Source organism: Anopheles gambiae, chromosome 2, assembly GCF_943734735.2.
Source record: "Anopheles gambiae chromosome 2, idAnoGambNW_F1_1, whole genome shotgun sequence".
Classification (NCBI taxonomy): domain Eukaryota; kingdom Metazoa; phylum Arthropoda; class Insecta; order Diptera; family Culicidae; genus Anopheles; species Anopheles gambiae.
This window is the reverse complement of record NC_064601.1, coordinates 15,829,182-15,857,057: the sequence shown is the minus strand read 5'-3', so window position 1 is coordinate 15,857,057 and position 27,876 is coordinate 15,829,182. Positions and strand designations below refer to the sequence as shown.

Genomic DNA, 27,876 nt, shown 5'->3' with positions numbered 1-27,876 from the left:
CTACGACGTACTTTGCTAACGGTGATCGTTTTTGTTTTCTTTTTTCCATCACCATGCGCGTACCACACACACGCACACACATTTCTCGACAACTTTGTTTGAGCTTTCCGGCCGTTTGCGCATATGTGGAACGTGTGGGGGAACGGGTGGAAAATGTCAACAAGCAGATGGATTTGAAAACAGTTGCTGCTGCGCGCACAGAACAGGCGCACTCAACGGTTTCGGTCTGGTAAGATGTGCTTGCCGATGCCTCCATGCCTCTCTCCGCCACTCACTGCGCGCTGAGAGTTTGAACATACACTTTCGTCTCTGGCGGTGACGTTGAATTGATTGCACATTAGTACCGATCCCGTACACGGTCGATGGTGGACGGTCGGAATCACTTTTTGACGACCACAAGTGTCGGACCGGGTTGGTGTCGTGAGAAATTGGCGTGTTTATGGCTGTGTTTTTAATGTGTAAAAAATGCAATCTTAAACAGTGAAATTCTTACCATCCTGTTATCTGGGTTTGTAAACGTGCTAGAGAAATTGGAATAGTTTATTTTACGATCATGATTTTCATAAAATACATTTCCATCCTTATTTGAAACGTCTAGGAATAAATCAAATAATTATAGTTAGGTTATCAATGGAACTGCGAGGTAGTATTACAATAACCAATCGATTTTGCATCCATAGCCGATTTTACAAAAAAGTACATTTCTTGTTCTCCGTAACATTCAAATAATTTTCTTTGAAAAATGGCTGAATGACTGAAATTGTACCTCGTAAAGCATTAAATTGCATGTTTGATTCTGTGTTTCGTTTCATTCCGCATCAAACGTTGTTGTTAATTCTGCTAAAAGCTGTTCAGTTTTCTCCAAATTGTCGATAAAATCCACCAAGGGCTTTTCATCTCCACTGTGGTAGTGGAAATTATACACAACGCACGAGTTTTCAGTATGTTGTTCATTTATATTGAAGTTGGCAAGTTCAACCCACACAATTATTATTAAAAAAGTACCTAATCAGCTTTTAAGTAGCCCAGAATGAGGCAATCACACTTCAAAGCGGAACCAAACCATCCCTTAAAGGACTGCCAACCGCTAATCATTTGCTGACAGTTGCGACAACTTTGCCTAGCGTCCCGTAGCTTTCCCGTAGCATCAATAACGTAAAAACAACCAGTCCTGCAGCTAATTACCTCTCACTAATTCACCATGATGCGCACAAAAACCCAACCGAACGAATCGAAATGGAAGAAACAGTGCAGCAGTTTGCCAAACATACCGAGCGCGGAAAGTGCATCACCCTCCGTCCGGCACTGCTCACTGCTAGTCAATGTACGCCGGACACGCCAATGCATTAGCTTGTTTGATAAATGAACCACCGGCTAACCTAACTGCCGCCCAGTGTGCCGCCCTTACCGACCCGGTAGTGCAAAATTTACCCCAACTGCTCTCGACCGCTGTGAGAGCGTACAGAACGAATAGCGAAGCTGTGGTAGAAAATATTAAAACTGAAACCGTACTAATGGCTAGCGTACCCGTTACTGCAGCACACTGTGCCCGGGTATTGCATCGACCACGGTTAGCACAAACCCTCCCCATTTGCAGCAGTACATTGTGAGCTTTCAGGCGAAGTTTTCGCTTTACACTACCAGGAAGCCGATAGTTTTCATCATTTTCGTAACGCTTCTTTTTATTCGCTGAGGCAAACTGTAATCAATCTACAGAGGGAGCTTTCTCTATATTTGCAACTAAATTAATCACAATAATGTGAACCGAACTCGTTTTTGACCCAGCGAAAGGTGCATCATCTTCCCGGCTAGGGAAGCACGAGTGATACGGGATCAGGAAATTACCTCGCAAGAAATTGGAAGGGACAGCAAAAGGATAACATAGCATAATGGCTCATCAGTCAATCCTGGCAGCGCAGAATAGCATCGGTGGCAATTTAAATATTTACCGCTGCTTTTTGTACGCGACCCCGTAATGTGCGCTTTGGAAATAGCCTCACCCATAACCTCATAACCATTAGGGTCATAACTATTCGCGCCTCCGTAGCTCCCTCCTGGCTGGCAATCCTCCGTACATCCAAGATGTTTGACAAGTTTGGTCCATTTTGTTCGTAGCGCCAGCTAGGAAATTTAATTCAGTAATTAATCCTACAGGACCTACACCGCTTCGGACTAACGATGCTGATGGTGCGCGGCTAGCTCCAAGAAAGGGAAATGGAACGAAGGTAGCAACAGGAAAATGGGGAGGTTTCCATTATTTTACCACTTTTTTTTGTTTTGTTTTGCCCTGTAATGCTGCTGCTCAACCCATTCGTTATCGTGCAGCATAATTTTCCATATTTAGTGCAGCCATACCTCGGCCACCGTACAAACGGAACCGTGTGGTACGTTGGCTGCCTGGTCCAATTTAATATTAGCCCCCTGCTGCTGCTGCTGCTGCTGCTGCTTCTGCTGATGGTCAAAGGTGTAGCAGGGTGCAGGGTCGGTGAAAAGCGAGCATAAATGCGATTGCGATGCAGTGGTAAAGTTGCATCGTACCTTCGAAGTGCGCTAATAGGTCCACTCGGTCCGCGTGACTCAAACGTGCAGGGAACGAAGCGATGAAGCGAATATCCCGCTGCTGCTGCTGCTGCTGCTGCTAGCTGAAAACCGCCGGATGCACGATAGCTAATCAAGAGCACGAATGGAGATGGAGAAAATTGATGCAGCCTGGATAGTTTCGGCAGGCGAGAACTTGTCCGGGGTGGTGCGGCGGTGTTTTGTTTTTACTTTGTTGTGGCATGTTTGAAGCAGTTTGTCTTTCACCATTTCCCACCCCGCGAAGGTGTTCTTCTGAGCCGAACAGACTGCAGCAAAGGAAACACGACACGATACGCGGGGAGAATAATTTGTACGACTGAAATAGGAATTGAAAAACTCAAATGTTTGACAGAGCAAAAAATGTAGTACCCAACCAGGAGTGAATCTATACATATTTTGTTAAATTAAGTTGAACTTTTTGATTTTCCTTAAAATATTTAAGAGAAAAAAAGATTTTGAAGGATAAAAACTCTGAGGAAACTGCGCAATTACGGAAAAGCAAAAGAGTAAATACACGAACCAAAAGGTTGTGCAGAAAATGATGGACTCAAACAACTTTTTTCTGGCTACAAACAACAACAACAGCAAACAAAAACTCTCCCCACGGAAAGTCGTGTTCGACGAAAACTTTGGCGCCTCCGCCTATCGACAGCAAAAAAAAACTAAACGCTAGAGGGCAAAGATGAGAACAGAACAGACAAGGCAGCGAAAAGCCTTAAAACTTAAATTAGAGTTTTGTGCAACTTTTCTCACGCGCGCGCGAGCGACTGCTGGCCGGCATTTCCGTTCCGGCTGCGGGAAATGACTTGGCGTGACCCGCAACGGGTCTGTCTTCCGCATTGTCTGGACTCGTGCCCGATGCTACCGGGCGCAAAGCAGAATGTGCACGCTCTTCTAGCGAAACCTTAAGCGGCTGGAACTTATCACCCGACCATTCCCAATGCGCCCGACGGAGAGCGAAATGGCGCCGTCCGATTGTAACCAATTTCGGCATGACACGCGCAAACGATGCCATCGAGCGCGTGACCGGCCGCCGTCGGTACGGTGTGAATACGAGTTTCCTTAAAAAGGAAGAGCTCAAAGGTCAACGAGAGAGTGTCTGTGGCAGTAGGAACAATTAAGGGTATAGGAATGATATTATTTAATTCTTATTTTGGTTCGTTTTGAAGCTGTCACAGCTCACATTTAAAAGTTAGCTTGTATTTCTATTCTATTATACGTACTTCGTCAGGAATGCAATACAGTGATGATGATTGGACGACTATAAATTACCTAAAAAGAAAGATATTAAATGTTTGTTGTAAGCTAAAGTTTATGTATATGAACAATGCGTAAAATATAGCATAATTGAATTGGAAGCCACCGTTCAAAAGTATTAGCAAATAGAGCATAAAAGCGTGGAAAAGCAGGTGATGGGAACGATAATTTCTCTTGCGATTGTTACATCTCTTTTGTTTCATTCAAATAAGAAAGGTTCCATAAGCAGTTCCTGTTTTTGCTTTCCCCTCCTAATCTACAGAGAGTAACTAAGTGAATACCGCCGTATGACGCGGCGGTTAACTTATACTTACAAGTTTTGATCTCACTGTGGAGGCGCCTTGTACGCCATGGTTAGGTAAGAAACACTATGTACGCCTTAGTTTGAAACCCCATTCTATTCTCTCTTTTACAAAAATGATTCGTGATGGATACACTTTGAAAAGAGAACAAAACGTCGCCAGTTTTCAAAACCAATTAAGCGCAAAAGAGGAGTAAGCATGTACTAAGCTAAACCATGGAGGCGCCTTGTACTTGATGCAAGGTGTAAAATGTTTTTAAAATCATTAATCTTATCATTGCATAGCCATAGCCAAAAATACATGTGCCTAGCTCTCAATTGCTAGTTTTTTTTTTCATTAATGCTGGCTAATATCTCTAACATTCATACAGAGAAGATCAATCATGTTTTAAATCACAATAGCAAACAGCCAACAGCAGAAACGAAGTACATTTTATTTAATTGAAATCGTGCGAATGCTATACCGAGATCAAATGTGATCATCCCTCCTTGTACACCTTGTACCAGCTGAACCAAGTATTGTACAAAACAAATGTACAGTGAAACAAGAGCCATAAGTCTCGAAATATCACCGGTCGGGGTTTGAAGGTGAAAGGAAAGGCTTATTTCTTTTGCGTCTAAGCCTTCCAGTCGCTAAAATATACATATCCACACACTTCTGTGAAAGTGAAACTTGTTTCATGCTGGATTTGAGCAACAAAAATAAAACAACCCATCCAAAGAAACATCGAGAAGGTGTTGTACCTGCCGCTTAGCGAATCATACCTTCCCATACATTATCCGCATGGGAAAGTACGAACAACAACAACAACAACAACAACAACAACAGTAGCAAAAAAAGCGCCTTAGCATCGCGTAATGCAGGGGTCTCCAAACTTTTCAGTTCGCGGGCCGCATTGCTTCACAATCAACTTTGTTGAGGACCATTTTGACGCTACCTTTAGAATGGGTGGAAGTTCAAATCTTGTTTTACTAAGAAAATACTAGCAAAATACATAAAATTTCTGGAGCTTTCTTTTATTGAATCTTGATTTTCGTCTTTAAAGAATTTTTAAAAAATAAATTTTGATTGATTAGTCAGAAAGAAAGCTATTTAATTTAACCTTTACCCAGTCATCGCGGGCCGCATTAAAGGCTATTGAGGGCCGCATGCGGCCCGCGGGCCGTAGTTTGGAGACCCCAGGCGTAATGGATACGGTAGCACAGTGGAAAACATTTCCACTAACATACGAGCCGGTCGGCCCGTCGGATGACAATTTGCAAAGGTTCGGTGCGGGTGTAAATGTGACATATGGAATTGGAAGTGCTGCTTAAGAGAATGGTAATAAGATAAAAGGCACCCAGCACCGTCGCTGTCTCCTGGTGGGCTGGCGGTAATGCACACTAGGCAGTGTTACGGTGGCACATGATTCCTAACCGGTGCCGTACAGCGGGAAACGCACCCGTTTCAATACTCACCGGTTGAACAGGTGTTTGAAATTCGGAGAAAAGTTTTGCTTCCTCAAATAATGGATCCCCGCTAAGCATTGTTGTACCCAAAATGATGAAAAACCCGGAGCCAAATGTTGAGCGAAAAGATTTGCGTGTGTTTTTGTTTGTCTATCTTGGCCGGGTTGTGGGAGTGTTGCAATGAACATCCCACTCCTTCGTTCCCATACCATGAGACGTGTGTTTTTCGTCGCCATGTGTGTGTTTGCCGTGTGTGCAGAGACACAATCTGTGTGGTGTTACGCGATGTTTGTGTGAGTGTGTGTGTTGCCGTTCGGAACTTTTTCTAATTTCAGTTTTCACTCAAGCGCAAAGAATCCAGTAATTTAGCAAGCTTCTGGTAATTACATCTTCGCCCACATGCCAATTTCTTTGTGGTTTGTCTTTGAAAGCATGCAGAAAGGACAGAGCTTGGTCGTGTTGTTTTTTCAGCTCATTCCCTCGAATGAATTTTGCATCGTTAAATGGAATTGTTTTCTAGTTCATTTTTCCTCCTCGTTTTTGGTAGCGTTTGTTCGACACTGTTCTGCAAACATGTTTCGCATAAGAAACATGCGCAGGCTCACGAGTGTAGTTGATTCCCATTCGAGATGACGCACACTGGTGGGCCGTGTTGTAAGCTGTACGGGTGTGTAAAATATCAACGCAGCTGAATGTGTTCTTTCTCGACACTGCTTCACAATTTTTAAAAGCATCCGACAGGAAAAAAATGCAAAAAATAATCGAGCATCAAACTAGTCAAGGAATTATTACACCTTTCTAAGCTAAATCGAGCTAAATCACACAACGAGCGTGCTGAACTGCAAAGGTTTTAATTTGAGCCCATCATCCACATCGTTCGTGAGTGGTTTGAAACCGTCCCAAAGGCAGAGGATAGTTTACGCTACCAAACTCCTTTAGCAGTAGCTTTACAGCCATGTGCCGTGTCTGACTGGGTACCTTTGCAAAGAAGCGCCATTTACTCATCCCGCAGTATGGCACCGGTACGCAAACATCTCTTAACTGCCTCGTCTCATATTACCGTTATTGCAAGTCATTTGCACGCCAGTGATGCAGAACCTTGACGGGATAAAATATGTTTGAAATAGTTGAAATTGCCGCGCAGGCAGCGCATTTTACTGCCGTTGACTCAAAGTTTGCTCCTAGCGACAGCGCCGCAAAGTTTGATGTAGCTGCTGAGAGATTTGGTGCTGAAGCAAGGTTAGCCAAAGTCTGTTTAGTCTTATTTAACGCGGAAGATGATAAATATTTTTATTTCTTTTACTGCGTCACAAGTCTTACGGAATTGTTGAAATTTTCTACCACAACAAAAAGAAATAAATGCGTTGATGGTTTTCCTAAGTTATTTAGTTGCTAAATGTGTACGTTCAGGAACTCATAAAAATACCTATAAATATATTTCAGAAAAACATAATTATATAATAATTTAACCCAGCCAGAACCACTCACAAGCTAGGCTATCTGTGACTTGTTGGTATACTCAAAGAATAGTCAGTCCTCCAATATACTCAAAGAATAGTCAGTATGGGAGTTCAGTTTATACGAAGCTTGAACACATAAAAGGGCATTCTATGCAATCGTTCTAGTTGACCATGACAGAGTTTGCTGTGTACTTCTTGCTAGATACATATTAGGTCGATTTGCCCCTTTAATTCGATGTTAAATCAAGAATTTTGCAAGAAAGCACCAGATTTGTTATATTTTTCAGTCACTAATTGATTCTATCTATCCATAAATGTTACACGTAATGTTGATTTTTAAAATAAATTCCCAAGCAAAACTGTTTCTCATAAGCAAAAACATTTAATTGCAAATCCACAACCGTACCTGCCGCATAATAACATTTGCCTATCAAAATGCTCCATCAAAAACACTCCCACTTATCGTTGCTGTCTTGTTTTGTAGCTTGGTAAACATTTGTCGAAAGAAAAAAGGTTTCGTGCTACAGTCGCTCATACAAAAAAAGCACTGGGCAGGTGTGATTACATTTCCCGTTCATTAAGGCAGCGAAAGCTTCCCATCTTGTCGACCCTGCTACAGCTCGCTAATGTGAGCATATTTTACCGCCAAGCGATAAACTTGAGCCATTGCCCGCCTGTACTCCATTTCGGGACCCACAGCTTCCTCCTCCAACCCACCCACCCCCTCCCCTCCACCCTTCCTCCCTCCATCCAGACAGAAAGTTTTCCCGAGGCCGTTCCGATTTCAGCGCACAACACCCATTAAGCGGGTGCAAATACATATTTTCCGAACAGTACTTGTATCTTCTGCCCACGCGTGAAAAAACCAAAACCGATGCTTCCAGAACCTTTCCGTTCACATACCAGCCCAGTGAAGTTTTCCATCTCTTTTCGAGTTTTCCGTACGCCACCGTTTTTGAGTTGCACCTGCGAGTAAAATGTCATTGTCAAAATATATATAATCTTGCAAAGTAATTGAACCCATTTATCAGTTTGATTTTAGGCCTTCGTTTGCCTTTCCCCTCTTACTTCCTGCTCCGATCTTCTCGAAAGTGTACAATCGAGCGGAATGAGAGCGTTTTCGCACCGCAGAGAAGGCTTTTTTTGACGGCACCCTCATTTTGTGTGAAAGTTTAACGCGGGAAGAAAAAGCAACCCCCTCATTCCCAAGCGATAAGAATGCTAAAGGCAGCAACAAGAACAAAAAAAACACAGTATCACATTCCCATTTATAGGCAGCCGAACTGAGTTGAAGGACAGCAAAAGAAAGGCAAAAAACGGATGCCAAGAAGCTTCTCAACTGTGTGTGTGTGTGTGTGTGTGGGACGCGTGACAATGACTCGAGTCAGTAATCGCCCGACTGGTTCCATTTCACCGAGTCGCCGGAACGCCGGCGAATCGAATGGAAAAGGCAAAATAATAATTCTTCAATGAGTCAACGGGTACGGGGGCATGAGTGGTTAGCTGAGCTGGTCTGACACTCACACCCCATGGAAGTGGAGAAAATGCTCCAGCACGGACCGTCACGATCCAATTTATTTTCATTCCACTCATTGTCTCACGCAGCTGAACCGGTTTAATGCCGCACCACTGGAGGACAGTTCAGCTCGTGCGCCTGCTCCTGCTGGGAGCTGATCGTCGAGCGTTTGGGCGAGCGGGTGTGTGGAGCAAAATTATAGACAATTCTTTTTTACGACCATTTGCCTTCCCCATCGCCTTAAAGCTCACTCTGTTTGGTTGGAGTTCTCTTAGTGTGTGTGTGTGTTTTTTTTTTATCGGTCGGTCCGGGCTTGGAAAGCTGACAGTGCACTACTGGGGAAGCTGTCACTAATAGGCGCGTTCGCTGTATTTTGTCTAATCTTGAGATTCGTTGTTGGAAAAACCAAGAACTCGTTTCGCTTGTTTTTTTTTTTTGTGTCTACCATCCATGTGCTATCCCGTTTTTTTTTTTGTCTAATAAGTCGCTTCCCACGGATCGCAGGACGTGCAGGATTTTGGCGTCGTGGTCGTTGCGAGCAGAAAGTGGAAACCGTTCGCACGTCGCCCAATTCGTTTACTTGTGCTTTCATAAATATTTTCTCGTTACCTCCGCTGGCAACTAGCCTTGTACGGCAGTGAAGGTTGTTGAGTTTTGCCTGCGTATTGATATCATTGCCAAGGGAATTTATTTTGCTCATTTATGTTGTTCTCTCTTCCCTTCTCTCCATGGCGCACACACACACACTCGGACCCTTTTGTCGTTTCGCTTCATTTCACGCCCCAAAATTGAGCCAAAAATGAACCACCCGAAACGGCGGTTGCCGGGGTGCTGAAGGGAATGGGGGAGAAATGCTTCTAAACGGAAACGGAACACAAAAGCGAAGAAAGGCTCTGCCAAACCCACATTCCGACAACACCACTTTTCTGGAGTTTGGTGGTACATGAAACGGGGATAAAAATGACGCTCATCAATTCTGCTCAATGCTCAGCGAAGCATTTTGGGAATAATTGAAGAGCCAGCCGTTGCAGTAAGTGTCGCAGTAATTACGCAGCCTAACCCCTTTTTAGCGTGTGTTCTTTTTCCTTTTTGTTTTGTTTTTGTTTTTGAACAGCGAACCAAAAAAAGGAAAATGGGTGTTTTTTTACTTTGAAGGTTGTTTTTCCTTTCACTCCTTTTAGCAAATGTTAAGTGCGTTCCAATGCTCAATTCCTAATACCTTTCCTCGTGTTGCCACGGTACTGTACTCCATTTGTGTTTGCATTCGTGTCCTTCGGCTGGAATTTGTTTGGCTCCCATTCAAGTGCTTTTGGCGAAACGGCTTCCAAACGATGTCGAGATTTGTGGATATGGTTAAACCTTTGTATTTGTTCTAGCAATTTACAACTGCATGTCGTTGCTGCATCTCCATAACGCAAATGAATGTTTTATCCGATGCACCAGCGCTGTATCAGCTTTCATTTTATCATTTTCAAATATGCGTATGAAATGATGCCGTTCCCAGCTTTGGAGTACAACTCTCATCCCCGCAACCCATGGACAGGGTAGTATTGCGAAACTTTAACCCACGTGCCGCAGCCTGTCCCGCTCGACAGTGTTTGCTTTTCATTCCGAATTCTTTTTCCCGCTCGGCAGCAAATTGACACGGCATCAAACACTCGGCCAAATGGGTCGGCACACACAACAAAGAGAAATATTCATTTTCAAATAGCTGAACGGGCTGGCAACAAAAAACCAACCGACCCGAGGCCGTGAAGCGGGCAGCATGCGACCTGATGTTGATCCTGGATCAGCGCAAAAACAAAACAAAACGGAAACATCTAAACAACGGCCAAGGACAAAGGAATGTGACTCAAACGTGCTGCAATGTGCGTCGGCTGGCCCTGGCTGATGAGAATGAGCGAGCGGGAGAATGGGAGGAAGCTTTAGAAGAAGAAGAAAAAAAAAGCTCTCTCCCTTCCTTTCACACAGCCCCAAGCCCCGTTAAGAGCATACAGGGAGGCCCGAACGGCATTTGCAAGCGGTGCTGCGCTGACGGGTGGAAAACTCAAACATCTATAATTTTATGCTAATTATGGCCAATGTTGTGTCCGCTCTCTGCTCTCTGTTATTTTTACGCTTCCTTTCATTTCATCGTACGGTGCCGCCGACGCCGCCGCCTCCATGGTCGTTTGGCCGTTTTGGTTGGGCAGGGTACGGCAAAATCCTTTGAATCGTTGATTTTGCTGCGGGAACCGGATCGTGGAAAAGCGCGCTACACCAAATGCAGCGGCAAAAGCATATGAAACATGAAAGCTGCCTAGAATGGTACACTGTTTTTTTCGTCGCTGTTGTTGCTTTTATGCTGCTACGAATGGTGAAGAGCAGAATTTTAATGATTCTATTTCGCTTTGCATTATAGATAAAGCTGTGTCCGGAGCGAAGCTTTTAAACGAGTGGATAACGATCGATTTCAGTCGTTGTGTATGTTTTTTTTCGCGAATGATGCAAATGTCTCTATAGCGACTAACGAGTGGTTTAACTTTGACGACAGAGAACTCCCAAACAGCGGATAATCATTACTTATGAACCAGATCAAGCTTGAACAATTTATCGAATGTGTATGTGTAGAGATCACTGTGATACCCTATTGGAGCATTCATGCCGTACATCATGCAGAAAAAATGTATTCTATGAATTCGGTTGATTGGTTTATGATACTCCTTTAAATTGGAAAACCAATATAATGCCTACTTCGCGTATGGGCACAGCGAAACCATCCGCTTATCGCGCGGTACTGGATGTGGATCATAAATTATCTTACTTCGCAACATTCACCATTCCACGATACAGTATTGGATAGTTCGAACCATTCGGCACGTGTAGAATAGAACATCTCTTGAGCTGAATTGTGCAGTTCACAACCAAATACTTCCATACTTGAGTTATCCACAAACAGCGAACAATTGGTTGTGCATGAATGCAATTCAAATTGATGGATACGCAGTTGAAATTGATGTTTGCAAATTTGAACCAATTCGTTTCATTACGAACGCGCCCGCCGGCTTGCCCTGCACATCGCGTGTCGAGAAGATATATTTCACTCGTCTGAATTGTTGCCCACAAATGGGTGAGTGTGTGTGTGTGTGTGGTCCATTATTGAGCGTACGGCAGCATAACACCGACCATTGCGAACGGCGATGTAACGCGAAGCATGTAGCATAACGAACATTCTCGTTTTCGCATACGCGCCGCATGAGTGAAGTTGTTTGAGCTTCATTTAACATACTTGGAACTTTAATTTTGCTAGAACTTAATGTTTTGAGCACTATTGAAAACCGCTCAAAGACGAATGGAAAACGTTCATACCTTTTCATCCTTTTGGGAACAATTATTCACCCATCTCGCTGGCTGGCAGTGTGGAAACCGTAAATTCAAACAAAGCCACCAAACCGAGTAATCCCCAACGCAACGCCTCAAACCTCAAACTCCCGCACCCGCAAGACACTTCCACGTCAGGAGCGTGTTGCCAGCGGTGGAAAACGGAAACGGCTTTCCCGACCCAGCCCGACAAGAACGTCCGGTCCGTGTTACCGTAGCATGCGCCGCTTCAATCCAAGACACCGGCAGCAGCCTTGAAACCGACCGACCGACCAGGAATCAGGCCGGGAGTTTGCTAAACCATGGCTCACCAGGTCTCACCTCCATAGCTGCACATGTGGTGATGGTCACAATAGGATGGCCGAATTCAACGCAGTACGTTGTCCCCGCTCCTTTGAGTTTACCGCCCTTCTCTCCATCCCTCATCCTGCCAAAGCGTTGCGAAATCTTCCGCCCGAAGCCAGAGTAGGTTGTTGTTGTTAAGCTGGAAATTCAATTTACGTAAGGTGAAAGTTTAACGATGTTTGATTGATCGACGGTTCGGCTGCCTAACCGGCGTGTGGGCGCCTGTGTTTGTGTGTGTGTGTGTACGCGAACGAAACGATTCAAGGTGAACCAAGGTGTGAGGACAATGGTACGCACAGCGGTACTCCCGTTGACGACGGCGCTATTTCTAAGCTCGTTTTTCCACGGGTTACAACACCGGGGCCCGACTAGCGAATCAGTAAAGTCGAACACAACCCCTTTACCTGGCAGCGGTTTTAGTGGTCCAATCAAGGGGAAAGAGAGAGCGAGAGAGAGAGGGAGAAAGAGAGAGAAGGGGGAAAGCAATAGTCGTGCGGTTACGGCATGCCGCATAGTGAATGGGTGATAAAAAATATGAATAAAATATGCCCGAATCACGAAAGTGTGGAGAATTCCCTTGAAAGGTTATCCCTTCCGGTTACCGATAGTCGCTTTGGGGTGAGAACCAAAGACTAGTTCCTTTGTCTGACATCGTGCTCGCCACCAACCCTCCCTCCACCCCTTCCCCCCCCCCCCCTCTCCATCTGTCCTATTTTCCGTTTGTGTGGGTGTGAAGAATCGGAAGCCGTGCTACATTTTCACTGAACACTAGTTTCGTAGTCGCGGGTACCTAAACGCCATCTTGCCTAGCCTTGCGTTAAAGCGTAAAGGTGTGTGTGTGTGTGTGTGTGTGTGTATATCTAACTTCGAGAAATCCATTCGACAGCCGCAGCCACAACGAACGAAAGAGTAATTACAGGGATCGACTTTCAGTGGGCATCTTGGGGCTGGGGAGAGCTTTTGCTGAGCTTCCCCATCCCATGGCACCTCCTTCGAAACGATCTATTACCGCTACCCACTGCTGGGTGGGCACATAAACACCACCAACGCAAGGAAAGGGAAAGAATAGAGGAAAAACGGGAGGTAAGGGAGGTGAAAGTTCTGTGGTATTATCGATAGCAAATTGCTATTTTCGTTGGCCACAGTTTATAATCGTAACTTTCATCACGCAATCCATCATTCGACGGCTGCCACTATCAGCCTGTGGGCGAGAGGGCGAAGGCGAGAAATGAGGCTGAAGCATAGGGGAGGTGCCGTGTTTTAGGTTTAGATTTCGAGGTTTCATCCATTAGCTTCGGAGCGGGCAGGCAGGCAGTGCTGTAAGTCGTGTCCCGTGTAACGACCATAAAAGGAGGAGAGCCAAGGTCTCGCAAAGGAAGCGAAAGTTTCACTATCGAAGGGAGTTGATTTACCGTTCTTCATTTCAGTTCTCACGTTTGCGTGAGGGGTGCGTTGAAGGGGCCGACGGGAAGGGGCTCTTGGTTATTGGGAAGCAACACTAAACAAACACAGCACAGCTCCCGAAACCCGAACCCCAGCCGGTTGGGTTGGGTTTGGTAATTTGTTCCATTTCGGTGCTGAATTGTGAAGCAGCACCTAGCATCGTAACGTCGGGCACGGGGCGGGGTGATTATTTTAATCGTTCGTTCGATTGCTGCTTTCCCCCATTAACTTCGCCCTACAAAAAAAAAAACGCACGTGTTTATGACCCTCCGAGAGTGGTTGCGAATTCAATACCGAAATTGACAAAACAAATGATAACGAATGATCAAACACATATTTGCTCATAATTAACTGCTCGCCAACAGTCGAACTCGATTCTCGATGGAGTCTCCTCTTGCCGTTGTTGCCGTTTCACCGACACCTTTTCCACCGATTGAAACATTTCCATACAAATCGCAAAACCCTGTCAACTGTGTCACAAGAACAACAAAAACAAAAATATCGACTCGTTCGATATGCCAAAAGGAGGGTCTGAAAAATGAGAACCCAATTTCATTAAACCTCAACCACGCCGCCGCTCCCCACCGGGACCCAATTCCGGGGCAAAAAAGGGAGGAGCGAAAATTGCATCTCTTACGAGAAGCACAAATCGTATTCGTTCCGTTCCGTGCCGTACACCACCCACGGGATGGGTTCGGCAGCATTGAATGGAGCATCGTCGTCGTCGTCATCGTGCCGACATTTTCGAGGTGTTTGTAGGTGTGTGTGTGTGTTATGCAAATGAAATTGATACCGAACTCGCAAGAATCAAACTCACTCCTTCGAGCCGGGCGTGATACACTTCCGACAGTCGTCGGTCGCACGCTTCGGAACCGTGCCAGCAGTGCCTGCTGTCCCAATCCCCTCATCCCAGCCGCTGCCGGAAGGGGATGCCGTGTCTTGTGGCCGCCTGTGTCAGGTGTAAATATACATACATTCCGCCATTCCGGGTTTTGCCGGGCGCGACCGAACGGGGCAACACGGGGCTGGCCGGGACCGGGTTCGACAACCGATATCACTCGTCACTGTCAAAGTTGTTCGGGCAAACACACAGCAATCCCATCATAATTTCATCTCATCTCCACCCTCTTTCCCGTTGCCATTCGCCGTTGCCGTAGCACGCCGAGTATGCAAAGCAGTTATCACGTTTCGGGCGCTGGGAAAACAATGGCACGCAATTTTCACCCCCGGGCTCCGCCCGAGCTGAGAGCTGAGGGAACGGGCAGATGAAATATGGAAAGAACTTGGAGCGCTTTTGCTACGGGGCCTTTGCAAGACGGCCATAATTTATCCCCTTCAATTCAAGCCCGACCGATCCTGGGGGGGGTGGGCAGTGAGGAACACGTGTGCCGGTAGGGGTGAGCGTGATGATGTATGGTTCTTGGGCCTCCTCGGGCCCGACCCGGAGTGTGTACACGGAGTGTGTCTCGTGTTTTCGCCGCTTTCGTGTCGAGCCGGATCGCGAATAGTTTTTGATGATTCCATCGCAGCTCATCGCGTTGTACATTGCCGTTCTGCCTACGCCCGTCTGCGTGCGGAGCACTTGACATTAACCTTGCCCACTCATGAGAGCTTCATGAGCATCATCACCATCATCATCGTTCTCGTGGGCTTCGGGGCAGGCTGCGTCACGGCCATCCTTCGCGGAGTGAAAAATTATCCTTCCCACCGAAGGATGCACGACCGGAGAGAAAGAGAAGGGAAACGAGCAGAAGGAGTACGAGACAAAACAACAGCACGCTCCGCAAAAAAACAACGGGCAAAAGACGTTTGAAGAACCTTGAAGTTGCTCCCCACCTTCTCAGTTGTTTGCGCACCTGCGTTCGTGGCAAGCGTCATAATGATTTTGGGAGGGGTTTGGTTGGCTGGGAGGGGTTTGGTTGGCTGGGAGGATGGCTGGAGCGTGAACTCTGGGAAATGAAAGCACACCACCGATGCTCGATGTCTGTTCGGGCAGGCGCCAGTTTTGGGTGCTGCTCGAAAAGGGCTTGCTCTTCTTGCCTGTCCACCCGTTCGGCCACCGCTCAGTAACCGCTAGAACTCCGAGCAGCAGCCGTGCGGCGTGGAGCGGCAGAACGAAACAAAAGCAAAACGCCAAAAGCAACGAAAGAAAACGAAAACAACAAGCCGGCAACGGCTGGGGCGCCTGAGCGCTAACGAATTTGCGGTAGACCACCTTTAACCTTTATTTATTTAGCACCTTGCCCGGCGGCAACGATGGCTAGAAAATAGGCAGGCCAAACTCCAGTCCAGAGGGGGGGAGGGGGGGGAGCACAAAAGCCCTACGGTCGTCATCTGCACACGCCTGCTCGGGCCACCCGTCGGCAACAGTGCGCGGCGGCGCTGCCGTGTGCCGTGCGAGGGCCACACTTTTGGATCGAATTGGTTATGACGGGTTTCCGTGCCATTGGTGTGCGAAAGGGAGGGGGGGAAGAGGTGCTTCCCCCTTGCGCACCTTCTTCACTACCATCTCCCAATCCGGAAGGATGCAGTGGGTGTTTTGTTTTGAGAGTTGGGGGTGGAAGGTAGTAGGCGAAAGCAGTTTCGAAGCTGCAATGGAAAATAGGCGAATTATTATTAAAATATGCACAACACATTTTTCATTCTGTCAAACCGGAATGGGAGGAGCCACAATCGCGTAAGACAAAAAAGGAAAAGGCGAACGATCGGGGAGCCCCGCCGGGTTGGAGACGGACCGTTGCCGGAGCATCGCTGATAAGCTGGCATGGTCGCGAGCGATGGCGCAGCGACGGCGGCGGATAGCTTACCACACGAGCAGGGCAAAGAAATTAGAAATGACAGACGACACGGCCGCACGGGTTCGAGTGATCGAGGGAAGCAACAACAAACGAGGGAGGTGGTGTTGGGAGGTGTATCAAGCAAAGCAAACACCCCCTTCACGGTGTTCGGCCTTCGATGGACCGGTACTCGGCACAAACATGATTCACTGTTGCGAAGACATTTCTTATCTTTCCTGCCAGCAGTAGCAGTATCAGTCGGAGCCCGTGGTGCTCCTTTGGGGCAATTTCTTGGCACGGAAAGAAAAGAAGAAGAAAAAAAGCGGTGAATGGACACCGGTGGAAATTATTCCAACCCCAAAGCCACCTCCAAACGAGCCAGCGGTTCAAAAGGTGCCGGTGATTGCGACTGATGATGCCACTTTCCGCCCAACGACCGAGGGGGTTCGGCCGGGCGAGAAAGAATAATCATTATAATCATTACACCTCTTTGCATGGGGACGAAAATTGGATGCGATGTTCTCCTGGGAGCGAGAGAGGCGAGATCTGGCCCCGTCCCGGGCTCTTCGTTCGCAGGCCAAGGGGAAATTTGAAATAAAGGGGCGGAATGGTCCCGAGTGGCGTTTTCTCGACTACCAGGAATTTTCAGCACCATCCATCGCTCTCCAAACGGCACGAGGCCCGCGCTGCTTTGCCGAAATGAACTCCAACCTATCTCAACGACTCCACGAAAGGTTGGTTGGATGTCAGTTTGTTGTGAGTGTGTGTGTTTGTATATGTTTGTGTGTGTGTGTGTGTGTGTGTTTCAAAATCGTTTCCATCTCATTCGCTTCCATTCCCGATAACAGAAGCAGGTCTAAAAAGGTGGCGGCGGGGAGGGAGGGAAGGTTTGTTAATTCAGGTGGACCGGTTATTGGATCAAATTGACAATGGCACCGGCACCAGCTGTCGCATTCGATTCGGAAACTTTCGACAGACAATTTTCCACCCCGAAAGCGCACGGCGACGACAACTTCTGAGGTGATCTATCCGGTGCTAGGGTTTTGGGTTGATGTGGCACACTGTTGGTGCGGTGACGACCGTAGGCTTAACCACCTGAAGATTTCATCCAATTCACAACAGTTTCGGGGCCGGGCGATGAAAGATTAGATTAGTTTGATACGTAACGACTGATCTCCGTCAGCGGGTGGGGGGAGGGGTGTTGTGGGGCCAAAAGTCAACCCCCGAATGTGTGCGGCCCGGGTGGCAATCCGAGCGACGGTGACGATTGCTCATGTGGAAGAAACACACATAAGGAAAACATTCTCGATTACCGAAACAGCACTTCGGCCGCCGGGAACGGCCCGGACAGACTGTTCAATTCTTCACGAACTAACACAAACACTCATCCCCACACACACACACACACTCACGCGCGCTCACTAATCAAGAGGTTTTCCTATTAAAAGTTGAAATGCAATCAGTGCGAATGGGTGAAAGCTGTAGGCCACCTTCGGTTGTGCGAAGGGTCTTAGGTGGAAAGCAGATGACATAACTCGCTTCACTCCAGCTCAAGATTATCCATGGCTTAAGGAGAAATGGTTCGATTTAGGTGTTATGGAACAAAGCGCATCACGTTGCAGTTGCAATGTTTCTCAGGCTGCTTCGCAATAAGTGCAGCTCATCTTCCTGATCGACTGATTGCATTGCCGAGAAAACAAGCCGTTTTTCCAGCGCTGCTGATGTTCCGTTGCATTTTGCCTTCAAGCCGGTATTGCTCAGAGTGTGCCCTGCGCCAGTTGTCTTCTATCCCAGGGAAACTTGTGCCCTTGAAACTGATCGCTAGGAACCTGATAACTCCCACGATGGATAGGAAACAATGGCAAGGTACCTGTCGCCTGCGGGTAGAAGCATGGGCGACAAGTTACTGTGCAGTAGAAAATGCGCTGTCCATTGGCATTGCTGTATTGGAGTGTTCACCCACGAAGGATGGTGCAGTTTACGTTTTTTTGCTTTTGTTTTTAGTTTTATGAGCATTCAACCCTCCTTGACAGCTTCCTCGGCGCAAACAATCGTACAAATTCCGCTCGGAGCGACGAATGTCACGAACAAAGCTGAATTGCGCTGCCTTTTCCCCCGCTCATTCTTTTTGCTTTCCATCGAACCATCGCCCAGGTCGTGTGTTCCCACCCATTATTTATCCAAGAAGTATGCAAAGTCAGGCTGTCGTCAATGATAGTGGCAAGCAGTGGAACCCACTGGCAACGTCGTTACCGGTGATTCGACAAGGGCTAGGGCTGAACTGGTAACGATAGCAAATGCGTTATATAGGACCTAGGACATACACACACACACAAAACCCTTGATAAGGTCGGTATTTTCCACGAAAATTTCTTCACCCACAGCACTCTAGCGGAGAGCGACGAATGGATTGCTGCGGGGTATGGGTTTGCATCTGACAGCAACCAAAGCGCTGGGCTGGCTGGGCAATTAGCCAGACGTGTAACTGGTACGTGCAAAACGAACGTCGCCTAATTACGGGAACTACGTGCTACGTGCGAAACCGTGCTAACACTGGTTTGGGCGTTTGGCGGTGGCGAGGTGTTCGCGGTGGCGTATGCCAATTTGCCAATTCCAAACTCTTTCCCACAACGGCGCCCTCCTCCCTAACTGAGCGGGTGAGGAATAGGGAAATGCGAAGCACAAACAACGCTTCATTTCGAGTGTACTTTTTCGTAAGTGCTCTCCCAGACAGGCGTCTAGCATTAGGGCGGACGCATTTCCTAAATGTGTGTGTGTTTTAAACGGATGAAGCTTGAAACTAGCAAAATATAGTGTCTCGCAAAATTATATAAAAGCCAAAATGTTTCCTTTTTCATTCCATTTCCTGCAATGTCAAGTGTAGCAAGCACTTCATATAAACAAACGATCGTACAGCTTTTGGATGTACCCGTAAAAAAGGCTACAAAATACATGCAAAAAGCCTTTCCATATCATTACTACAGGGCACACAAAGCATAAAGATGGATACAATCCAAAACCAAGCAACCCACTGACCGGGAAAAAGCCTTCGGGCTAGGTGTTGACTGGCTGGTTTGGTCTTTGACCCAAAGGATTGTTTCTGTACGCTGGCAAGCAGAGGGTTTCATCCACTTTTTTTGCTCATCCTTCAGGTGATCTAGCTTTCAAGCAAAACAAAAAGCGAAACAAACCAGATACGGTTTCCAGCCATGCAAAAGCACTGGAACACCGGTCGAGCAAATAATCGCCCGACTGTAGGGAGGGAAACATAAAAAGCTTCTACAGAGTAGCGAACACAAAACCGGGACCGGAGCCACAAAAAGCAGGCTCCACGCTGCCACGACAAGAATGACGTAGAGGGGTACCAAAAAACAACAAAAAAAAGGAATATTAATTTATTACAGTAAAGGGCCGGCGAAGCATAAATCTCACGCGCTCTTTCTCGCTTGCCCGTTGGCACTTTTTCAGAATTGTGCGCAAGATTTCTGTTTACAAGAAATGTCTGCTATAAATTTATCCCGCTGTCAAAAGCGGGCCATTTTATTGGCACGCACAGGCATACATACACACACACAAACGATGGACAGGTACGTACACGGTACATGCATGCGTAGAAAAGGTGGAGAAAAAACGATGCAAAAATAATTATTATTGCGAGCAGAGTTGCGATGCAAAGTTACAAGTTAAATGAATTAATGAGAGAGAAAAAATCTTAATTAATTTTTACTTTTATCATCTGTTCGTGGCACGTTTCGATTCTCGATTGATGTTTTAAGAGTTGACTCAATAAACTCAATAGCCCTCTTAAATATTAACAGTACGAAGTACTTAAATTGCATGTGATTGAAATTACTCCACTCTCTGACCCATGTTGACGCAAGTGTTGAGCATTCCACGGCATCAGTCATGATCAAAAGCTATGAAATCTCAACACAAAAATGGATACTGCCACTTAAAGCAATGAAATACAATTTATATCCTTTACGCAACGTTACGAAAGAAGTGAATAATATTTTAATACAAAATAATGCATTCTCTACACAAAATAGTTCAACCCTAAGCACACCGTAACATGAGAGTTGTTTTGATTCACACCTACCATAGAAAAAGGACGTATAAAAAGCTACGGCATCTGACCTAAACCTAAACACCGTGACTATGCTGGTATGGTACTAAAAATTACAGACTCCCTCTCCCCAACTCAAGAAGAGCTCATTTCAACTTTAAAACAGCCATTAAGCAGCCGTAGTTGCCGTAGTTTGGTTGATGTTGTCGGTGTAATGATGCCGGAACTATCGGACAGATTAAACCGACCAACCTCATTTGAAACTCATTAAAAGAAACTGCAACGATCGAGATAAGCCCTCGGACGCACTTTTCACACTTCAGCGCCAATTTTCCGCTTCCCACACATGCCCATAAGGGGCAATAACAGCATACAGCATGAAAAGCTTACCCTTCCACGAAGCCCACCCGTCTTTCGACTCTATTCCCTGCCCCGTTTATCATCTTATCTACGGCTAACAAAACGATATTTTTGGATAGGTGAAGGGTGATAACTGGTGAAGAAAAAACTATTTCCCCTTCCTCTTCCCTTTCCCGTCCCACCTTTCTATGCGCTATGTTGCGCTAGTGGAGCAACGGTTTCACCATGCAGAGGGCCACCCAGTCACCCAACAGCAGAAGAAAGGGGGTGCGCAACCGAATCGACCCCGAAAACTTTATTGCCTAATTAGATTTGAAGAGGGTCGTAAACTTACAATTTGATAAATGAGCACATGAAATCCAAACGACACGCGTTCGGCTAGTGTTCGGTCGGAAAGACATGTCCCCTGCACACTCACGGCGGCAAACTGGGAGGGCGGGAGCGTGTTTCTTTTTTTTTTTTTGGCACGAACACTACACACCGCTGTATTCGAGCGATCGGCGCTGGGAGTGGATAAACTTTCGATTAACTTAACCTCTTTTGAAGCAAAACAAAAAAAACTACACATAACAAAATCAACCCCCTCACCATGGTACAATACAAACCGTGGGAATGTAGGGGTACCAGCGATGGCAAGGGTAGGCGTTTTGCTACTAGTTAAGTTGTCATTAAACGGCTTTTATGTGTGTTTGGAACGCCCTCCCTCTCCAACTCCACCATCCATCCATCAGCGGTTAACCTTTCCTCGCCCTATTCAAACAAATCGGGTGTAGGTGCCAAAACTCGTGTGTGTGTGTATGTTGGAGGGTACATACCACAGCAGCATGTACGCCCTAGCACAGGCGCAGCAAAGCAAGCGGAGGCTGTTCCCCTTCGCCACTCCGAACATGACGGTGGACCTTTTTTAACCGTTTAAACGACTTTATAACTTTCCCTTAGGCGGGCGGGCCGGTGGCGCGGGAAACCCAGGCTGCTTGTAATACCGCCCGGTTTACCGCAACATGTTGGTAATGCCGCTTTTTTGGTCGTAAATAAACAACAGCACACTCCCTCCGTTTTTAGTAGAACCATCTTCAATCCATTAGAGGGCACACTCGAACCGATTTCCACTGTGATCAAACACGCGCTCTTCGCCGTTTCGTGAATCATTGAGAAAACTTTCGGTCTCTGTTCTCGGGCACAGTTCGCCTGCACTTCGCTGTTCGGCGGAAGGTTTCGTTTGTTTAAGTAGCTATCAATAATAATTATTGCTACTTGAAACTCGACATAAAATTAGTTGATCATTCGAGCACGGAGTTGAAATAACGTCATAAAATCGAAGAAATGATTGTGTACCTTGTTGGGTGAAATGTGGCCCACCCGATTTACGCCGCCCCGTTTGCCCCGTGCTGGTCAATCATAACTTTGAACGATCTTAGATTGTTTTACGAGCCCGAACGGTAACAGCAAGTTGCATCATTTTAATGAGGCGAAGCTAAAGATTTCATAGCGACGTTCTTATATGTCGGGGTAGTGTTTTAGAGCCTCTTTTAGGGGCCATTTTGTAATGTGGGCCTCTATAGGAAACCGATCAACAGATTGGGCAAATCTTTACACTCAAAAACAAATGAAATGCTGTGCTCTATAAACAGGCGGCCTGTGCAAACTTTCCAATGAAAGGTCAATAATAGCAATAACTTCATTAACGACAGCTTTTCGAGCACTAAATATGGCTGTCGGACAGCTGCTGCCAGCGACACCGTGCGACACACACACACACACACGCACATATGCTGATGCGGTCGGTTTGCCCGGAGGCAAGCCCGCCCTGTCCGTGGTCGCTTGTGCATGTGCAAGCGCGACCGTTCAATATTAATGTGGCGAGCGAAAGGAAATAAAATTAAACGAAAACAAAAACATGTGTTGACGGTGCTAAAAAATGCATAGCACCCGACCCCGAAAACCTGCCAGCTAGCGGTGTCGTGGTTTTTTGCAACGGTTCCCCCGTTTTAACCCGCGCATTAAATTGACGATTTTGCAGCTTAAATCAAACCCCAAGCTCATGTATTTAAAATGAAGCTCATCTGATTGTGTGTGTTTGTGTATGTTTGTGTGTTGATAAAAAAAAACCTCCGCAACTACGGCTCGCAACACGTCGGTACACTTTACAGACCAACGAATACGTACACAACCCCGTGCACTCACACACACATGCACACATTTCGCACAGCCGAAAGCACAGCTCAATCAACTTACGTCCAGCGCACGTCCCGGCACCGGAAGCTGCATTGCAGACATCGCTGACAGCATCGTTCGACCCGAATCGGTCGGAGTCGCTGGTCCGGTGAGCCCTCGCCGGTGGCCGCCGTCGCCGTTTTGCGTTTTAGCATAATGTACCATGCACCACGCAACCCCTTCCGCTAGCGATCGTTCACGGCGAGTGAGCGAGTGGGCTGCCACCGGCCCCGAGGGAACCGAGCTCAATCCGATGGACGCGCGATTCATCATCCACTCCCAACGGGGAGTCCGATGCAGTTAGTGCAACATTTTCCCGGAAAAGTGTGGCCGGTGGGTTTTTCGGGTAGAACAATTTCGTTTCGGAAAACATCGAAACGGCCAAAATCTCATTTGGAGTTGATCTACCAGCAAAGCGGCAGCTTTTACGCCAATGGTTGAGAGGCATAACTGCGAGTGCACCGTACTCGAGATCTGCCCACTAAACTCCCGAACCGGGCAAACGGTAATTAAATTTAATGTCGAATTAGCATCTTCCCTCATTACTCGCTTAATTTATGGCGTAACGCAAATCGTGTACGACTGATTCCGTTTTCCCATCATGAACAAGCACACTCGCGAGCAAGATCCGCGAGGAAGATCCGATTGGTTCAAAGGCACAACTGTACTCTTATTTTCGAGTTTTTTTTTCTTCGTAGCCCATTGTTCTTTTATTGTCTCGCTCACCTTTTCATCTCGATCGATTGGCATTTCGCAAAGCCCCCAGCACTGCCCCAGCAATGCAATGAACCAGATCGCACAGGTTCTGGGTTTCAGTCGACAGGTGAGTGGGTTTATCCTGTGCGTGTGCGTTATGTGAAATGCAAATTAGACAGCTAAACCTATTCGAGCGAAAAGCGCAAAGTGTCACATTCAATGTAAGTCTTGTCGCAAGAGAACTTCTCATGCTCAACGCGTTTAATCGAGAGCATAAAGCGTTTACTTTTTGGCGTGATGTGTATGGGTAAACATAGGAAAGATACAGGGAACATATTCTATGCCTACGGTTAATATTGCATAACTTGGTGTAAAATCAATAAATGTTTCAAATTTATGTTAGGAATGTCATATTTACAACTTACCAACCTTTCATGCAATATGTTTTGGACAAATTATAAATAAGAGATTATTTTCAATTTTCAGATCTCCTTAAAGATATCACTACTGCCCTTTCCGTGATTTTTCCCCTCATGTTTGGGTTTCCCCCTTTTTGTAAATTGCTAACATTTGCCCTCCCACATCTTCCGCTATCGTCTGACATGCTTTGTGAATGCTTTTATCAGATTGATTTGAGCAAGAGCAAGGCGAAAGCAGAATGATTGTACTCTTTCAACTGGAATTGTATGGTTAAAAAAGAAGAATCGATGGTACAAAATGTTATTGGTAAGAATTCAATCCAATAAACAGTACTTTAAAATTAACCGTCCCTGGTTTAGACTACATTCTGTCGTTTGAGAGGTTTCTTGTGAAAACTACTGCTAACTGCTAACTGTTTCTCCAAAATCTCTTTTGTACTTAGCTATCGTGGTCATGTCGTTGGAAAGGAGCATTGCAAGGATTTCTTCTAACCCATGGATTGTGTTTGATCATTGAAGTGATGTAAAACTTTTTTTTAAATTGTATATTCTGTGTCATATTTTTATTCCCAATCAATGGAAATAGCTTTTTGTATGCGAAAAAACTTTACGGTTCAACTTCAGCTGCATCCAGGCACTAAACCGACCCGTACGATCGTACCCGTGCACATCGCCTAGCTCGATCCCGCTAACTTTAATTTAAACACAATTTAATGTTACCAGCTTTGTCATGAATAATGTATCGCTGTTAAGAATAAAATAAAATAGGAAAACTTTCCCATTTATCAAAGACGAAGCAAACGGTGCCGTTTTTTTTTGCCTTCCCACCCCAGCCCTGCATCTGCGAGGCGCAAGGGGAAACCGGAAGGACCGAATTGTCGCTAACAGTCTCATTATTTCGCGATGCGCCAGGTGCGCGGCCATTCCTCGGCTGGTGAGTAATAAATGAAACGGCGACCGGGCGACCGAGCAAAAGCGACCTTTGCCGTCACGATGTCAAATTATGGCAACAACCAAACAGAATAGGCACAATGACAAGCCACAAATAATCGGACAGTGAATGTCACAAGAACAAAAACCGTACACACACACCCACAAGAAGACACAAAAAGAAACGAGCCGAAAAACGTAAATTGAAATACTAGGAAAAGTGAAACTTTGCCCTTACAGTAAAGGTTCGTTTGACATTTGAGCGTGGATCCAGCTGCTGGCCCGCATTTTACTTATAACGGAGCGCTTCTGATCGCCGCTGGATGCTCAACTGATGCGTTTGTATAAATTATTGTTTAATGTAGTATCGTACGCCCTTTAAAGCCGTAATATTGCGCCCAACGTTCGTAAAGCCGAGTTACTTTTAAATAATGTACTGCATCTGATACCGCTGACTGTTCGGAGAACGCGGCAGTGCCGTGCACAAAATGGGAAAAGTTCCGCAAAACGATACACAACAAAACGGACTTACGAACGGAAACCGGAAACATGGAGAAAGCAGCAAAATAGCACAGGACTGTCAACTTGTACACACACACACGCAAGCCATGGTTTCAGCTCCAGAATTTCCCGCTCAAAATGCCCCGCATACACCCACCGCCAGAGAGAGAGAGCGCGTCCCCATTTTACTATTCATCCGGCATGTCGTTCGTCTTTATCGCTACGTTTGATCTGGAAGCGAGCGAGGAAACTTTCGCCCGCCAAAGCTCCGAGTTCGCCCTTGCTGCCTCCGTGGATGACAATGGTCGACACCGGTGGAAAACATAGCGCAATGATTATTATGCAAATGTTGTTCGTTCGCCTATTCGTTCGCTTTAGTTGACTCCGGGGGCCATGGTCCGGGGCGGTTGTCCTTCGCTTTTAGCGTGCATTCTTCCATCCGATTCTTCGCCAAAGTTTGGTCTTTTTGTGCGGTACTTTTTTGCTGCTGCTGCTGTTATTGTTGTTTCTGAGGAGTCTTGTGTACTTTTTTGTCTTGCTGCTTTGCCCTAAACAGGTCGCACCGTAGAGCAACATTTTTCCCTCGTTAGCCTTCGTTAGTCGGGATGCTTCCGGAAGGTTGCGTTAGTCTATTTTGCCATGTACATTTCATCGACGAAAAACCTCATTTGTTTGTGAGCAAAAAAAGCACACTTCTATTCTTATAGTTATTTATTGTGTGTGTGTGTTTGCGTTTCTTTGCTTTGCTATTCATCTTATTATTGAACGCAATGGCTTTGACTGATTCGATAAAGCGTTGTTGTGCGTCTAATTTGAATGTAAGATCGATCCAAAATCGTTTTGGAAGGTTCCGTTTCACTGAACGAACATACCAACAACGAATAAAAAAAGTTCGCATACTTTAATAAATTGTTTCTTCCCTTAAAGCCTAACCTGACAGGAGCAGGAGGGATACAGCACACCGCAAAGAGTTGGGCATGGCTGTTTTTATTTTTTTATTTTTTTCTATGCTGGAAAAACAAAACACAATTCAATTGCTTCGTCCCGTGCACAAATAGAGCTTTCGTCCGTCCCCGAAGGGCACGAGATGGTACGTACGCAAGGGACACGAGTAAAAGTGAATTTAAATTTCAGAACTGTTTCCACCGAAAATCCCGCATCGGATAAGCCGGGCACTGTCGATGGCTGGCTGGCTGTGCTCGGTAACGCGAGCGGCCCTCGAACCGGAGGCAAAAAGGACGAAAGCTAATAAAACAGATCAGGTAAAATTTGTGAACCGTATCCACGCACTTCCGGTACTCTAATTTAGCAAATAGAGGCAGCAGTTTGGAATTAGTCGCCACCAAAGCTATGGAACAGCCGTGGGAGCGGGAAACAAAGAGGACAACGCAGAGAGATAGAGAGAGAGAGAGAGAGAGAGAGAGAGAGAGAGACAGAAAGGTGGATCGCATTAAAATCGCAAGGTAACGGAGATGTTTCCGCGACGCAAGGGCAAACTTCCCTTCCCGGTACCCATTGTGTGCCCGCTGCGCTTCTCAACGAGAGGCGTTGGTTATCACAGAATCGTTCCTGGGTAGAGGACAATCCCTCTCCCGAGGACGGAATATCTTAATGCTAATTAAGCAGCGAGCCTGCAACCCTTTCGGTACAGGCTTGGCCGGTGATTGTCCCGGCTGAACTTTTCTTATCATGATAATTGTGCAAGTTTTTCACTCTCTTGCTCTCTCTCTCTCTTTCTCTCTCTCTCTCTCTCTCTCTCTTTCTCTTTCTCTCTTTCTCTATCTCTCTCTCGCTTTCTCTCATTAAAACACCTCTTCCCCTTCTCGTTTTTAGCAAAATTCGTTGTTCAGCACAACATTCACCTGGGGTGTCTTATTCCTGACCAAACACTTCCTTGGCTCGTCGGACGGATTGAGATTAATTCGATCGATCTAGAGTGGGATTAGAATTTTCATGAGTAAGGTTCAATGTGCTTTGTGTACATTTACACCAGTCGGCAATGAGAATTCAATTCGTTTTCAAAAACTTTTTCCAGATGCGCTTAAATACTGTAGCATCTTTCTAAGTTCGTTATATTTTGTTTTCATTTTTATACTGAAATACTTATTAATACATCAATTTATTTACTCCTTGCATATTTCTTCGTCCCAGGCAATTTATGTTAATATTGTTAGCTTTTTCTTGTTTATAACAGTCGGTTTG

The 27,876-nt window shown here is 46.0% G+C and overlaps 1 protein-coding gene across 9 annotated transcripts in view; it reads right to left on the bottom strand.

Moving 5' to 3' along the window:
• The window catches only part of LOC1269423 (nuclear pore complex protein DDB_G0274915), a 187,750-nt gene that overhangs the window by 128,252 nt on the left and 31,622 nt on the right, over positions 1–27,876 (bottom strand). The window contains exon 1 of one of the 9 annotated variants that reach the window (XM_061644304.1): positions 12,245–12,322. The exons of the other annotated variants lie outside the window; for them this stretch is intronic. The gene's annotated coding sequence lies outside the window, so the exon portion shown is untranslated. Of the gene's footprint in view, positions 1–12,244; positions 12,323–27,876 lie in introns of those variants that run through there. 9 annotated transcript variants of the gene reach the window in all.